The sequence below is a fragment of the Pelodiscus sinensis genome, chromosome 2 (assembly GCF_049634645.1).
Source record: "Pelodiscus sinensis isolate JC-2024 chromosome 2, ASM4963464v1, whole genome shotgun sequence".
NCBI classification, from domain to species: Eukaryota; Metazoa; Chordata; order Testudines; family Trionychidae; genus Pelodiscus; species Pelodiscus sinensis.
The window spans coordinates 204,735,278-204,752,308 of record NC_134712.1 but is presented as its reverse complement, the minus strand read 5'-3'; the positions used below and the strand labels follow the sequence as shown (position 1 = coordinate 204,752,308).

Sequence of the window (17,031 nt, the reverse complement as noted above, 5' to 3'; positions counted from 1 at the left end):
GCATCCAATGCTCCGGGACTCCTGATGGTCCGGCACCATCAGGAACCCGGAAGTGCTGGGGCAGTCGGACAGGCTTCCCCCATTCAGCTGCTGCTGAAATTGACCAGCAGCTGAATCGGGGAAGCCGGGAGCAGAGCAGCTTGGGTGCTGCCGGGTTGGTCTCGTAGCGCTGCCCCTCGGGGCTGTGGGACCAACCCGGCAGGACCCCACCTGCTCTGCCCCAGGGGTCCCCGAATCAGCCGCTGCTGAAACAGATCAGCGACTGATTCCAGGAAGCCCGGGGCAGAGCCCGGGGCAGAGTTGGGATTCAGCCGCTGCTGAAACTGACCAGCAGTGTCAGTTTCACCAGCAGGCTGAATCCAGACGCCTGGGGGAGAGCAGCTGGGGTGCTGCAGGGCTGGTCCCGTAGCGCCACCCCTCGGCGCTGCAGGACCAACCCGGCAGGACCCCAGCTGCTCTGCCTCAGGGGTCCCCAAGTCAGCCGCTGCTGAAACAGATCAGCGGCTGATTCCAGGAAGCCCGGGGCAGAGCAGCTCTGCCCCGGGCTTCCTGGAATCAGCCGCTGATCTGTTTCAGCAGCGGCTGAATCGGGGACCCCTGGGGCAGAGCAGCTGGGGTCCTGCCGGGTTGGTCCTGCAGCGCCGAGGGGCAGCGCTATGGGACAAACCGGGCAGTACCCCAGCTGCTCTGTCCCAGGCATCCCCAAGAGCAGCTGGAGTGCTGCTGGGTTGGTGCCGTAGCGCCACCCCTCAGCGCTGCGGGACCAATCCAGCAGCACCCCAGCTGCTCTATTGCAGGCATCCCCGATTCAGCTGCTGCTGAAAGTGACCAGCAGCAGCTGAATCAGGGACGCCTGGGGCAGAGCCGGACTATCGTAAGGGGGGGCTATGAGGGGTCTGGGGTGGCATCGCCTCCCACCCCACTCCAGACCCCTCATAGCCCCCCCTTCTGATAGTCCGGCATATCTGATAATCTGGCACCCCCTGGGTCCTAAAGGTGCCGGATTATCGGAAGTTTACTGTAGTTTTTTCCTGACCATATCCATAGTTCTCTAACACTATAGAAGTTTTCAAATGAAATGATTTTTGGAAAGCCATGTGGGTGGTTTATTTGCTCATCAATGTTCATAGAATTGGAATGCATAGCTCCCTTACAAAATTATTTAGCCATGTAAACCCCTTTTCCACCAATGGGAGAATAAACTCTCTTCTGTGCATTTATCATAATTAAAAGAGGGGTTTGGTCTGCTTCATAAAATGATTTGTTATGACTCAAGATTCCAGTTTCTTTCATGGCATAGGGGAATATACAGAATCGATTTCTACTCTAATAAAAAAATAAACACAGCACAATAGAGCTCTCTCTTTCATTCTTTGTAGTTTAGCAAAAAGGAGATCTCGGCAAAGAAACAGCAAGTTATTTATTTTATTAATATTACCACCTGTCCTCAAGTTGTGCACAAACATTATAGCTCTCCGATATTTACTTGTTATTTGAAACAATTGCCAAATAACTGATGCATAAGTCTTGGCTATGCACGAACTGGATAGTACACAAAATATAGGCTGCATTGAATACATAGGTCAAACACTATGTTTCTTCTGCCTGGCTGGGTGAGAGTACTTTTGTATTTTTATGAATATTCTCCAAAATTCACTTAAAGTGTGCTGTTTCTGTAAATATTGCTAAAAGTAAATTTGTCGGCTGTAATGTTTCTGGAAGGCAAACACAAAAGGAACAAAAACACACAATGTGAATTTGCTTACAAAGTACAAATGAATATTCATGGGACATTTTTTGGTGAACCTGACTAACTATAAAAATCAGTGATGTAAAGGTTTAACCAGATAACTGGGGGGGGGGGGGGGGGGGCTAGAACAGCTCCCTGCCTGCCACAGGCAGGGGGGGCTGGCTATGGACAGGGGGCTGCTCCGGCACAGCTCTTGACTGTAGCAGGCCCAGGTGCCAAATTCAAAATAAGCTATTCTGACTTAAGCTATGCAATTAACTATCTTGACTTAAGAAACTATGCAATTTCAAGTTTAGCCCTGCTGTGTAGACATATCCAAATAGACTGGAATGCAGCCCAGGGGCATGAGCATGGTACGCAGGATAAGATGCTATAGATTATGAATGAACAGACACATTGAGGTGTCTGGTTGCATTTCATGAAAAACTGTTAGGGGCAAGACTCTCTGTGACCTCTGAAGAGCAGCCTAGAAACATCACTGCATTTCCCTTCCCTCAAATATTCCAGGAGCTGGATTGAATAGCCCTTCCACACAACACCAAGGGAGGGTACAAATTACTGCCTTCTGTTTTTTGAAGACCTTGGATGGGGAAGACTGATGTGCTTTTGTAGACAATCTGACTTTCTCTCCTCCCGATGTTATCATGCCACCTGTTCAAGATTAAAGGAACTGAAAGCTCAGGAAAATAATTTATTTGTGAAGTAGCAGTCAATGTGTCAAGAATGATAGAGTCTGTTTATTCTTGGCATGGGAGTTATGGGGAGAGGACAAAGGAAGATACAGGAAAGTGATTCAAAGGAGGGGACAGTACAGGTTTTTACTACCCTCAGCTAGCACTCAACCTATCCACCTCCATGCTCTACTCCTGCAGAAAAGTCTCTTCTTTTACTTAACAGATACTATGGAGCACACTATAGGCAGTATGATGGATAGGAGGAGTGCTACCCTTTTCTGAACATCCCAGCATTCAGTAACCAAAGGGTTAAACCCAAGTAGCTAGAAAATGTTGGCAGAGAGCCCACAGAACCAATGAGAAGAAAGTATTGAAATTTGAACTGAAAGGGGTACCTGCCTGCAGTTTCTTTGTGTGAGTTTAAGCCAGGAGCTGGAGGAACCAGATGAATTGATTCAGGTAGGACTATCATACCTACAAAGAATACTAGGCATGAAAATGGACTGGAGCTTGAGGCACAGATATGTTAGTATATAGGGAATGTCTATTTAGGCACAATCAGGTTATTTTCTTTGTTTTGCTGTTTGGTTAAACTTCTCGTACTAAATACATGTGCACCTCCCGTCCCCCCCACCTCCATGCTGTAACTTTAAACTGTTTTCTGGGGATGGAATTCTCTGTGTTTAATTTGTTCTTTTCTCAGTTGCTTTAAAACACCTAGCAACCAAATATGCTTTAGCAAGTGTATCTTTTTGTTTTGTTAATAAAATGACCTTTAAGGCTATGATTTGATTCTTGAGTACTGGAGGATAATAGGAAGTCTGTGTATGCATGCCTAAGACTGAGAGGTCAGCTATCAGATTATAGTTTGTTTCCTTACCCCTCCCCTCCAAGATCTCTTGTAGTCAAAGAGCTTGGGGTAACCCTCTGGAAAGAGTTCCAAGTGCTTTCTTCCTGGATTCAAGAAGGGGGTTTTCAATTAATGGTGGCAGCTTCTCCCCCAAAGTCAGAAATCTATGACCATGAGGAGCTTTTAAGCAGAAGCCTATAGTGGCAAGGTATTTTTAAAACCTCTTTCGGACCCCATCTTCTGCTCTCAGAGTTGTCAGAGTGGAGCAACAGCCTTGACAGGCACTGATAATAATGGGGGAGATTACTTTCACTGCAGTAAGCAAAGTGTGCCACCAACACCTGAAATGTCCTAATGCACATCCATCACTATTCTGTGTTTTCTCCATTACATCCTGCACGTTGCCCCAAGTCACTACTCTTCTTAGCAGAAGCCAATTACAGATGGATCACAGCTCCTATCCTGGTAGATTTACCAACTCCAAATTGATTTCGCACTGACCATTAGCGGTCTGGTGTTACAGCTTCCACACAATAACCACCCACTTCACAAACTGTCAGAGCAGTTTTAGAGTTGCTGTGCTTCACTAAAGTGGTGGAAAGCTCTGTCTAAGTTCCTGGAAAGTGGCCTTCCACATTTAAAAGTCCACTGCCACAACCTATAACTGCATAATGATGCAATGCCACCAGCCAACGCTGGTTTCCCAGAACCAGAAATGGCACTCCATCCTGTTCAGCTGCTGTGACACTACCAACAGCAACCAGGAATTGTTTCTTGCAGCAGGGTTGCTTGAAGGATATTGCAATGCTCTGTGCTGAAGCTCCTGTCTCAGCTCTGAAAATACTGTAGTATAAGACAATAAGTATTTGTAATACCCACAATAAGAGTGCACAGCTAAGCAGGATCCATTCATCTCAGGCTATAGCGTATAAAAGGCTAAGCCAGGTGTTTGAGAAGAGGCACAAAAAAGTATGGGTTGTTTTCCCTTGATATTAGGGTAGCGAGGAAGGAAATTAACTGAATCATGGGGGGTTGAAATCTTCTTTCCCCAAGCCAGAAAAAAACGGCAGCCATGTTAATGCAAATGCCGCGGGGGATATTTAAATCCCCCGCGGATTTGCCTATTCCAACGTGCTACATTAGCATCCCTTTTCCGGAAAGGGGTGCCAATGTAGACACAGCCTGAGTGTTTTATAACTTATAACTTTTTCCATACCATCATTTTATAGATCTCTAGCATATCCCCCTCAAGTCTCCTCTTTTCTAAGATGAAAAGTCCAAGTCTTTTTAATCTCTCTGCCTATGGGACCCGTTCCAAACCCCTAATCATTTTTGTTGCCCTTTTCTGAACCTTTTGCAATGCCAGTATTTTTTTTTATTTTTATTTTTTTTGAGATGAGGTGACCACATTTTGAGATGTGGGCATACCATGGTTTTATATAGAGACAATATTTTCTGTATTATTCTCTATCCCCTTTTTAATGACTCTTAATGTTCTATTTGCTTTTTTCAGTGCTGCTGCATACTGAGTGGATGTTTTCAGAGAACTATATACAAGGACTTCAAGATCTCTCTCGAGTAGTTGTAGCCAAGTAAGTCCCCATCATATTGTACGTATAGTTGGGATTATTTCTTCCAGTGTGCATTACTTTCCATTTATCAACATTAAATTTCATTTGGCATTTTTGTTGCCCAGTCACTTAGTTTGGCGAGATCTTTGTGAAGCTATTTACATTCTGCTTTGGTCTTAACTATCTTGAGCAGTTTGGAATCACCATCAAATTTTGCCACCTCATTGTTTACCCCTTTATCTAGATCATTTATAAACAAGTTGAAGAAGATGGGTTGCAGGACAGACCCTTGGGGGACCCCAAAAGTTCTCTCTCTCTCCACTCGGAAAACTTTCTATTTATTCCTACCCTTTATTTCCTGTCTTTTAACCAGTTAAAATGTTTCTATAGAACAATCCTGCCAGTAACTCTTATTTGATCAAATATCTGCGGAAAGTGAACACAAGAAGGATACACATACAGTCAAAGTGATTTTTTAGGTGGTTTGTGCAGCATTCATCTATTTAAAAATATCCTAATATCAGATATTAAAAACAATTATGGGTCTCTGCAATTTTGTACTAGTTAACTTAAAAAAAACAACTTATATCACATTTACTTTATCTTCCTTTACATTTTTTTCAAATTCCTTAACCCCTGTAATTAATTATAAAACAGCTTCAAAAAAGATTAGTTTAAGTTATAAATGTTAATAATTACAGTATATGATGATGGTTTGATGATATGCAGCCTCTAATCAACAATAAAAATTAAACTCATCAGAAAAATGTTTAATGGCCATTTAAATTACTTTAAACTTGATTTTGGGAGTTAGCGCATTGAAATCTGTTGTAAGGATATCAAGAAAAAACATCTGTGCATAAGGAATGATACCTTGTGATTCCTTGCCAATATATGTAACAAATGCCATGTTGTCCATCATGACCTTTGTGTGGTTGTCCTTGATCAATTAAAGGAAAAATCAGCACACACCTTTTGGACCTGCTGAGAGCTCCAGCAACCTGATATGGAGACATGCCTCTGGCAGGGACCGTTTTCCCCAAATAGGCTGGGAAGTACATTTTAGTGGCTGAACTCTGAGGAGTGCATTGATGGTCAGAAGAGGGATGGGTAAGACTGAGAAAGCAGGATCTCCATGTTCATTGGGTCATTTCACCAGTTCAAGGATTACTAGAATACAGTGGGCACCACCAACAGGATCTTGTTTACATTGCCTTTATTTAGTCTGAATAAACAGCCAAACTATACTTGGAGGCAACTCATGCACAGTCTGCCATGAGCAATGAGCTTATTATTGGCTTAATTCTTCTCTAGACATCTATCAGCAATGAATGACTGGTGCCAGCAGCTAAAACTCTTACAGGGATTGTGCTTCTCCCTGAGGCTGCAAATACATTGCAAGTGTCAAAAATTCTCATAAGGGCAGCCGTGTTAGTCTGTAACTTTAAAAACATTGAGCAGTCCTGTGACACCTAAGAGGCCAATAAAAATAAGCTCATGATACTATATATAAATTGTTAGTCTCTAAGGTGCCACAGGACTACTAGTTTTTATTGCAAATGTCAGTCCATTAACGAGATGGAATCCATCTCTAGCCTACCGCATCTGAGAAGGAACTGAGGGTACGTCTACACTACAACGTTAATTCAAACTAACTTAGTTCGAATTAGCTTAGTTCAAATTAACTAACGGATCCAGACTACAAAACTAGTTCGAATTAGCATTTTGCTAATTCGAACTAGCATGTCCACATTGAGTGGACCCTGAACCGGGCTTAAGGATGGCCGGAAGCAGTGCCGGCAGGGCATCAGAGGAGGACTTAGAGCGTGGAGATGCTGTCTCAGGCTAGCCGAGGGCTGTGCTTAAAGGGACCCGACCCCCACCCTGGACAGACAGTTCTCAGGGGTGCCCCGCTTGCAAAGCAGTCCTGGCTTGGAGTGCCCGGAGTGCCCACACTCGGCACATCACAGCACTCGGACATCAGCCCAGCTGCACTTGCCGCAGGCTGCCATCTGGAGAGAGGGGGCAATTGGGGGGGCTGCAGGAGAGCTTCCACCCCGAGGAGCCTGCAGAGCCAGCCCAGTCCTCCCCATCGGGGGCTCGTACCCCATTCCACCCTCACCTCCTTTCACTTACCCTTCCCTAGCCCCCCTTCCTGATGTACAAAATAAAGGACACGTGTGTTCAAAAATAGAAACTCTCTTTACTGAACAAAACTGGGGGAAACTGGGAAAAGGAGGTGGGAGAGGGGAAGAGAGAGGCTGGGAGAGGGGAGGGGGAAAACTGGGAGGAGGGAGCTGAAAGGGGGAAGCAAGGGAAAGGAGGGGGTGGGGAAACTCAAGGATCAGGGGTGGGGGTCTCGCCGGGCCAACCGCCTCCCAGCACGGTGAGGGAAGGGGCCTCGGCGTCCCCGGGGGGATGGGGTGGAGGGTGCAGAGGTTGAGGTGGGGGGTGTGGACATTGAGGAAGAAGGTGAGCAAGCAGGTAAGCACATGCAAAAACCTTACTTATTTGAGTAGTCCCTTAGTGTTCAATGTGGTTACTCACATGCTTATATGACCACAGGATTGAGGCCTTTGCAAGTTATGTGATACCCCAAACCACTGGTATAATGCAAACGCAAGCAGCAGCAGCAAGTGTTCAACTAGAGGTAGACACTAACCAATCTGAATCCCCACATTCTATGCCTCTTGACTCTGTTTTCCAGGGATGCCTCCTCATAACGGATCTAAAGATATAAATTATTTTGAATCGTAGACCCCTTCCAATCAGGATTCTGATCTACAATGAGAACCTTAATCTACTACCACTTGACTGGAACTGGGAAGAAGAAATTTTTCAAAGCCAGTTCTGAGCAAGAAGAAAAGTTGTGGAGACTCTTGCCATTTCACAAGGCAACTCCTGAACACCTAAAAGCGCATGCATCTGTGGTAGAGGGAAATTGACCTGCATTAGTCAATTTCTTTTGGTATTAAATGACTTAAGTATTACAGGTTATGATCTGATCAGGATTGCACAGTCCTAAATTTCCTTCACATCTAGTACTCTGTATAAATGACCATTGCAATGGAATGGTCCATCAACTTCACATAGGACAAATAATGGAAATGAAGCAGTTTTTCATGGTAGGCAGCCCACAACGTGTGATGCAGACAGCATGATGTGTACTTTGGGGAAACTGCTGTGGACACATGCACCTGTTTTTCCCCTTTCCTCCTTATGTTGCGCTAGTCCCTCTTTAACAGATAGACTGCAAACTCCTTTCTCATATTCGTTAACAGTTCATCACATATGCAGTCCCATTGAAGAGAGTAGTCAAACTCAGTGTTTTCAAGCAAAATGCAGGACAATGTAGCACTTTAAAGACTAACAAGATGGTTTATTAGATGATGAGCTTTCGTGGGCCAGACCCACTTCCTCAAATCAAATAGTGGAAGAAAGTAGTCACAACCATATATACCAAAGGATACAATTAAAAAAAATGAATATGAAAAGGACAAATCACATTGCAGAACAGAAGGGGGATGCGGGGGGGGGGGGGGGGAGGAAGGAAGGTAAGTGTCTGTGAATTGATGATATTAAAGGTAGGGAGAGTGGGATGTTTGTGAGTTAATGGTATTACAGGTGATAATTGGGGAAACTGTCTTGGTAATGGGTGAGATGGACTTAGTTCAAATTCTTGTTAAGTCCATCTCACCCATTACCAAAACAGTTTCCCCAATTATCACCTGTAATACCATTAACTCACAAACATCCCACTCTCCCTACCTTTAATATCATCAATTCACAGACACTTACCTTCCTTCCTCCCCCTCCCCCCCCCCCCATCCCCCTTCTGTTCTGCAATGTGATTTGTCCTTTTCATATTTGTTCATTTTTTTAAATTGTATCCTTTGGTATATATGGTTGTGACTACTTTCTTCCACTATTTGATCTGAGGAAGTGGGTCTGGCCCACGAAAGCTCATCATCTAATAAACCATCTTGTTAGTCTTTAAAGTGCTACATTGTCCTGCATTTTGCTTCAACTACCCCAGACTAACACGGCTACATTTCTATCAGTGTTTTCAGTGAGACCAGCATTATAGCCAGTGGGTCTACTCATATCCACCAGTCACTCATGAATCATATATCATAAAACTAATCCACTAATCTCAAGAACATTTCCCTTTCTATTTCATGAAGATTGCATAACTGTGCAATCCAATGTTTTAGTACATATACAGCACTTTCAGTCTCAGTCTGACTATAATAGCCGACAAGACAAGCTTACAGTAGAACTTCAGAGTTACGAACTGATCAATCTCAACCAAACACCTCATTTGGAACCAAAAGTAAACAATCAAGCAGTAACATAGATAGGGTGACCATATGTCCCTGCCTGGCCAGTACAATCTCTCTCTCTCTTTTTTTTTTTTTTTTTTTTAAAAGGCCTATCCCAGCTACCCTGAATTTGGTTTTTTTTGTTGTTGTTTTTGAGGGCGGGGTTTTCCAAAACTAGGCATTTGTCCCAGTAGCTCTTGCCAACTGATCATCAGCTGGCAAGAGCAAATGGAACAAATTGGGCATTTTGCCAAAAGAGTGGCAAGCGATCCTTAATAGGGTATGGAAGAATGTGTAGGGGCAGTAGAAGCTGAGCATCAGTGCTAACGCTGGGTGGGAGGGAGTGCTTAGGGAGAGGAGCTTGAGTCAGGCGAGTGAGTAACTGTGGGGCTCAAGAAAAGGGGGATTCAGGCCAGCCCCATGAAGGCCACAGTGAGACTAGGGCCAGCTCCATATGGTGACCTCTTTTCCCTCTGGGAAAATATGGTCACCCTACAAATAGATAAAAAAGAGCAAATATAGTACAGTGCTTTGTGAAAAATAAACTAGTAAAGAAATAAAGGGAAACCAGTATTTTATTTCTGCATAGTAAAGTTTCAAAGCTTTATTAAGTCAATTTTCAGTTGCAATATTTTGAAAGAACAATCAATCTTTTGTTAAGAGTTAGGAACAGCCTCTATTTCTGGGATGTTCATAACAGGTTCTCCTGTTATTTTAGAGAGTATATACAAAGTCATTACTTTTTGGTACAGCAGTAGGAGAAAGTGATTAAGATTGGAGTTTCCAGAAACTCAAATTCCTATCAAGAGAAGGCTTAAACTCTTTTGTGCCAAAGTAGATCAGGTTTTTTTTTCTCCTTTCATATCTAATTTATAGTCTTATTTTGCCAAAAATAGTCAGGTGCAATAAAACATAGGTCACCAAAATCTCCTAACAAATTTTCATGACAACTTACCTATGTTCATACAGCCTCTACAGAACATTCGATAAAAAAAGAAAAATTTTACTACAGGCAGTCCCCGACTTATGTCGGATCCGCAGTTACGAACGGGGCTGCCCCAGAGTACACGGACTGCGGGACCTCGCGGTCCTGCCGCCCGTGTACTTTGGGGCTTTCTCTGCGTCTCCCTGGTCTGCAGACCAGGAAGACGCAGAGCAAAGCGCGGGGGGGCTCGGGCAGCGAGGCAGCCCAGGCGCGCCTGGACTGCTCCGCTACCGGCTTTCCCGCAGCTTTGCAAAGCCACAGGGGGGCTCGGGCAGCGAGGCAGCCCAGGCGCGCCTGGACTGCTCCGCTACCGGCTTCCCCGCAGCTTTGCAAAGCCACAGGGGGGCTCGGGCAGCGAGGCAGCCCAGGCGCCCTGGACTGCTCCGCTGCCGGCTTCCCCGCAGCTTTGCAAAGCCACAGGGGGGCTCGGGCAGCGAGGCAGCCCAGGCGCCCTGGACTGCTCTGCTGCCGGCTTCCCCACGGCTTTGCAAAGCCGCGGGGGAAGCCGGCAGCAGGACAGCCCAGATGCCCCGCGGCTGGCGTCCTCAGAGGCTTTGCTCCCCATCTCCCTGGTCTGCTGGTCTCCAGCAGACCAGGGAGACTGGGAGCAAAGCCATGGAGGACCCAGGCGGCGGGACCGCGGTGTGTCTCTGTCCGCCGCCCGTGTCTTCCTGGTCTGCTGGGGTGGGGGGGGGGGGGGGGCGCAGCTAGTACGCCCCCCCCTCCAGCAGACTAGGCTTTTCTCCAGACGCCTGTGGCAGAGCAGCTGGGGTGCTGCCGGTTGGTCCCGCAGGGCCGCTCTGGGCACTACTGGTCCAACCCAGCAGCACCCCAGCTGCTCTGGTCCTGATTCAGCCGCTGCTGGTCAGTTTCAGCAGCGGCTGAATGAGGATGCCTGGGGCAGAGCAGATGGGGTGCTGCTGGGTTGGTCCAGTAGTGCCGAGGAGCGGCGCAACTGGAGCAACCCAGCAGCACCCCAACTGCTCTGCCCCAGGTGTCCTGATTTAGCCGCTGCTGAAACTGACCAGCGCTGACTACAGGAAGCCCGAGGCAGAGTTGCTCTGCCCCGGGCTTCCTGGAATCAGCTGCTGATCAGTTTCAGCAGCAGCTGACTTGGAGACGCTTGGGGTTCTTAAGTTGATTCTGTATGCAAGTCAGAACTGGCAGTCAGTTTCAGCAGCGGCTGAATCTGGACGCCAGTTCCGACTTACATACAGATTCAACTTAAGAACAAACCTACAGTCCCTATCTTGTACGTAACCCGGGGACTGCCTGTACTAAAAAAAACCCAATAATATTGTCAACTGAAAATCCAAAATCCTCAACGGAAGTTGAAAGAGAAAAAATAGTTTAGGATAGCACAATGGTGTCACAAGTCGTTTGCTTTCATCCCAAACTGCTACAAATGTGTCAGTCATAGCAGTAATTAAAAAACCACAAAGTGCTTGCATTTATTAAAATTTCAAATGTATGTCAAAGTAAAGAAAACACTATCCCTCAGGCCCAGTATTACAAGCGTTACTCAAACAAAGCTTCCATTATCTGAAGGGCAAAGGCAAAAAATAATTCAAAGAAAAAAAAAAGTTTAGATGGAAAAATCGGTATATTATAAAACAGTAAAGCACGCACACTATATGTATTTCTTTAAAGGAGCAGCAAACCCATCTGGTGGCATTATATTAACGTATTCATCTTCAACAAATTATTTATTTTCATCATTGCTTAATTAAAGCATCAGCAATAATGAGAAAAATAGGTAAATTAGACAAACTGGCAATATCAGTTTCAATGCTCATTATATTAATTTTCTGAGTGTTTTTTCTCCTTGAGAGAGAGTACATGAAAAATAACTTTAAAAAGTCACCTTTTAAACTTTTTCACAGCATTACTAATTGGTTTTCCTACTAGAAATCTGTCATCGTATGCTAACCACTGTATAGAAAAATTACTGTGCTGATGTGTATATCAATACAAAAGAATTTTTTGACTGTATGTAGTTAGTTATAACAACCGCACTCCAGGTTATTATATTTATGTATACGCCCACCACCACAGGTGTTCTGGAGCATTGTCACAAATAAATGAAAGTATCCAACCATAAAGAGCTTAGAATTGAAAAGCCAAGTCATCCTATGATTGCGATTTTCCTGCTTAAGTGACTACAATTTTTCTCCTCTGCCTTTCATCTTATATAGTCATTTACTGTTATCTAAAGTAAATATAAAATTCTGACAGGGTAGTGCTTTAGACTACTTTGCACAGGTACAGGACCCTCTGCCTCCCACCCGCTATAAGGCTGAAGAGAATCAGTTTCACTGCTGCATTTCTTTGTGAAGGGAGGAGATCGTGATTATCCCCACTGAGAATGGGAGAAGAGTTCATCCTTTAGTCGGACAAAGATGGAGTTTGACTCTAAAAGCAAACTGATCTCAAAAGGCCACCAAAAATCTGTGCCTCTGGACTGCCTCACGCACCATGGAGCCATATTTCTATGCTATCCCCAAAATGTTGTCATCCTCCACATTGCTCTTCAGGAGGATGTCTCCTCACAGTGAGGGAACAGGTCTGAATTCCATACTTCCCAGGAACCCTCCCCTTCCCATGAGACTGAAAAGCATACCTCTGAGCAAGACCTGCCCATACAACATCCCTCTCCCTATAGGGCTATGTCTACACTGGCAGCTTCTTGCACAATAACTGTTTTGCAGAAGAGTTCTTGCGCAAAAAGTCTTCCACAAGAGCGTATCTACACTGGCATGTGCTTTTGCGCAAGAGCATCCATGGCATTGTGGACACTTTCTTGCGCAAGAAAGCTCTGATGGCTATTTTAACCATAGGGGCTTCTTGCGCAAGCAGTTCATGTTGCTTGTCTACACTGCCCTCTTGTGGAAGAGCTCTTGCGCAAGAGGCCTTATTTCTCGTGGGGAGAGGAATAACTCTTCTGGAAGAAGCCCTGTTTTACAACACTGTACTGTAAATTTACTTGTGCAAGAATGCACCTGCAGTGTATACAGCAGGCAAGTTTTTGCGCAAGAACAGCTGTTCTTGTGCAAGAAGCTGCCAGTGTAGACATAGAATAGATATAGCAGATCAAGGAATGACAATGGGTAGGAAGAATACGTGCATAGATTTCATTATATGTTCTGTGTGATAATTTAATTATAAAACAGAGAAAATGCCAGAAATAATGCCTACTGAAATCATGTGTGGGGAGAATGTATATTTAACACACCAATGAACTATAAAGATCATGCCAATTCAAAGGAGAAATAAATGTTATGCTAACATTCAAATAAGCTTCCTCTAGTTATTTAAAAATCAAAGAATGTTTATAAGAGGTTTGCACCGGTCTGTGTTTCAAAAGGCAAACTTAAAGACATTTACAGATTCTATAAAGTAGATATACACCAAAAGCTGAAGTCCAATTTGGTCAGCTAACTGATCATATTTAAAGTCTTCAACAGCGTTTGCTTAATGCCATAGGCTTAGCCAGCCTATCTACTTCCTGCTTTGTCCACATCCAAGAGCTGTTTCATAATTCTATTAATTCCTCTGTTAGTAGCCCCAGCAATTGTCAAGAACCATCTCCCTGCATCCCAAAAAAGGCACCACATGGATGATATTTTCCCTCATGTGAGTAGTGGTACAAAAATCCTTGTACATAGTAAAACAGCACAATACACTTTAATCTGCAATAACTTTGCTACTCTCAGATTAAGAGTTTGAACAAAGACAGTTTATCTATCCATCTAGATATTAAGACGGACCCAACATTATTACACTTCTCTTAACACCTTGGGACCAAGACAGTTCAATAACACTTTATTCTAGGAGCTTATGAAACAGCCTTGGCAAGTAGCATTCCACACATTTCCTTCTCCTAGAAGACAGATGGTTGTTTGCCTGTTAGATGTGAGCAGAATTACTAATTTCAAAAGGGTTAATAAATCCCGGCCCAAAATATTTAGAGGGGCAGAAGACATTTGCCCCACTCTCGACTTTAATTCGCTAATAAAGGATTAGCAATTTTATTATGACATAAGCTTCTCTGAGTTGCAACTCGCATCATCAAATTCATGATGAAGTGAGTTGCAACTCAGAGAAGCTTATGCCATAATAAAATTGTTAGTTTTTAAGGTCCCACTGGACTCCTTGCTGTTTTTGCTAAAACCTGTAATAAAGTGTTGTTTGAAGGCTTTCATTTCTTGAAAGACAGCTGTTATTTTGCTTCTCCCTGTTGTTCTACCTCCACAAATGAACATGGGGCATCCTGTCAAACCTGTGAGAGTTGACATTCAAAAGCAGAATCTATTCCTTAAAAGCTACTGGCATTCTGTACCTCCTATGCTTTTCACATATAATGCAGTATTTCTGAATTGTCATTTCTCCCTCACACACACATGCAAAATTGTCATTTCATCTGCAAAGCATGGGAAGGGAAAGGTTGAGGCATATATTTCATGTAGGTCTAAGACACTCCATGAACCCACAGCACTTCCTAAAATTTTCAGAGACAATAGTGGTTGAGTGGTTTCAGCATTTGAAAAAAAAAAAAAAAAAAAAAAAAAAAAAAAAAACCACCAACCCCCTTCAATTATTAAAAAAAAAAAAGTCAGGGAGGACAAAAACAGATTATGAAACCTCCACATGATTGAGGCATTCCTTTTAAAAATAAATAAGAGGGAATTTAAATTGTGGTTTCTCATAGCCTAGCTTCTCTGCCTCCCTCTTCATTTGTGGAAATAGTGCTACCTCTTTTCATTCTACTGGCACACCTTTTCTTTTTGCTGACATTTTTACAATGTTGGCTTTTGCAAGCTATACTAACCTGTTAAAATTGTTTTCTGAAAATGACTAAAACTCCTTTCTACCAACACTGAAAAAGGTCATTGGTTTTCCTCTATAAAACAGTCTCCATGTGAATTCAGAATATTCATGAAGTTATAATGTTCCGAGGAAATCCCTAATCCGCTTCAAAAACAGCACACTTATAAGAAACATAATGTGAACATTGCTGACTTTAAAAAAAAAAGCGCCACACTTCTTTAATATAACAAAATGAATCAAATCACAACTGCACTATGCAAAACATGTGAATGAACTGTAAAATAAGTTGTCCTCAGACATTGGAAAGTTAGGCAAATATAATATTGCAATATGTGTTAACGTGTTCTTGGAAAGCCATTTAGACAAATAGACAGCCACCTAACAAAGTTTCAGGAAATGGGCCCTTGCCTTTCAAGTTTCCAATTGCATGTTTTGTTTCTTCCACTAACTACACTGTCACTCACCCAGAATGCTTAAGAGACCTAATATAGTGAATCGAACAATTGATGAAAACATGGCATTTACTGTTGCATGAACAGAACGATATAGGTCAGCGAGACAAATGGACCTGACATTAAGTAGGAACTGACTGAAGATTAATGAATCATGAAACATCCACCCAATGCACTCATGGCTGCTCTAACTTTTTCCCTAACCCCTCCCCTGTACATACGCACATATTCCCCCTCAGCTTTCAAGACTGCAATCAATCAATCGAAGCACCCGGCGCTTTGCTAACTTACTGCAGTGCGATGCAGACCGAGCAAACGTGCATCTCTGGAGCGAGACAGGGATTAGCACACCCGAGAGTAGCGGCAGCATCTGGTCCTCTCTCCGGCTCGTTGCAAATGCTCAGCCTCTGCCACCCCTGTCGCAAGCTGCTGCTGCAGCAGAGCCCCTACCCTTGCCCCCCACCGTGGCAGCACAACCCCGGCCTCCGGAACAACGGCTCACAGCAGCTGCTCTCCCAGCCCCGACAGACGACGGCCAGGGCTCTCTAGTTACACGCGCACCTTCCCTGCGCTGCTCTGGTCCCAGGCGCTTACAAACGCTGCCGCGTGCTGTATGCGGGCTTTGTACCAGCCCAGCCCCCACCCCCTTTGGGTGGGGGGAGGGTCTCACACAGACGCTCCCAATGAAGCGCGGGGAAGGCTCAGCGCCCGCCAGACACCCGCGGAGCGGCGGTACCTGTTGGCCCGCGGCTTTTCCCCTCCCGCGCCGCCTCGGTCCCGGGGTCGTGGCTGCGGCAGGCGCCCGGGTGCGCGAGCCCTGCTGGCTCTGCTCACGAGGAGCTGCGGGAAGGACTCGGCGCAACGCTGCTGCTGTTGCTATTGAGGAGGCGGCAGCGGCTCAGTCCCCACCCCCACCCCCAGGTGAGACGCCGCGGCTGCAGAGGCAGCACTTCCCTAAAGTTCAGCTGCGGGCTCTCTCTTGGCTCCCAGCAGCGGTAAGCAGCCCAATGCCGGCCGCTCCCCGCACCCTGCCCCTTAGGCGGAGCTCGCGGTGCCCGCCGAGCGGCGGTGCGTGTGTCAGTGCCTCCCGCCGGGCTCTCCCTGCGAACTCATTGGCCAGGGTGTCCGGTCAGCGTGGCGGGGGCCGGCTGGTTGCCTCTTCCAGCGTGTGGCCAGGTGTCGCCCCCTTCCTCTCACGTGGGGGCTGCTCTGGCCACCTGCGGGCAGCCCCCCTGAGCATTTCACCTGGGTCCAGTGCAGAAGGAACAGCCCAAACAGCTCAGCCCCCCTCGCTCTTCCACGGTAGGATCCAGGTACCATCACGAGGCTTCCTTACTCCGCCTAATCCACCACTTCCTTGGCCAGGCATCGGTCTTAACGCTTTTGGGGGTATTTATGGACTCCTAAGGGGCAGCAGCAGGGTTCAGAATTTAGAAGCATGGGCATGCATTCTTGAAAAGCACAGTGGAGCACCTTGCAGAGTGAAAACAAGATAGATCTTCAAGGCCAGACCTCCCCATCATCAGGAGCCGTCCTTCCTTTCTACCCACTTCATCATCTGACAACCTCGGTTTCCCCCTCTGTGAAATAGAAGCTGTAT

General features: G+C 45.3%; 1 protein-coding gene across 2 annotated transcripts in view; it reads right to left on the bottom strand.

Moving 5' to 3' along the window:
• The window catches only part of DGKB (diacylglycerol kinase beta), a 488,560-nt gene extending 472,217 nt beyond the window's left edge, over positions 1–16,343 (bottom strand). The window contains exon 1 of one of the 2 annotated variants that reach the window (XM_075922293.1): positions 16,168–16,343. The gene's annotated coding sequence lies outside the window, so the exon portion shown is untranslated. The other variant, XM_075922292.1, reaches the window with a different exon arrangement.
• Between the last annotated feature and the right edge of the window lie 688 nt (positions 16,344–17,031).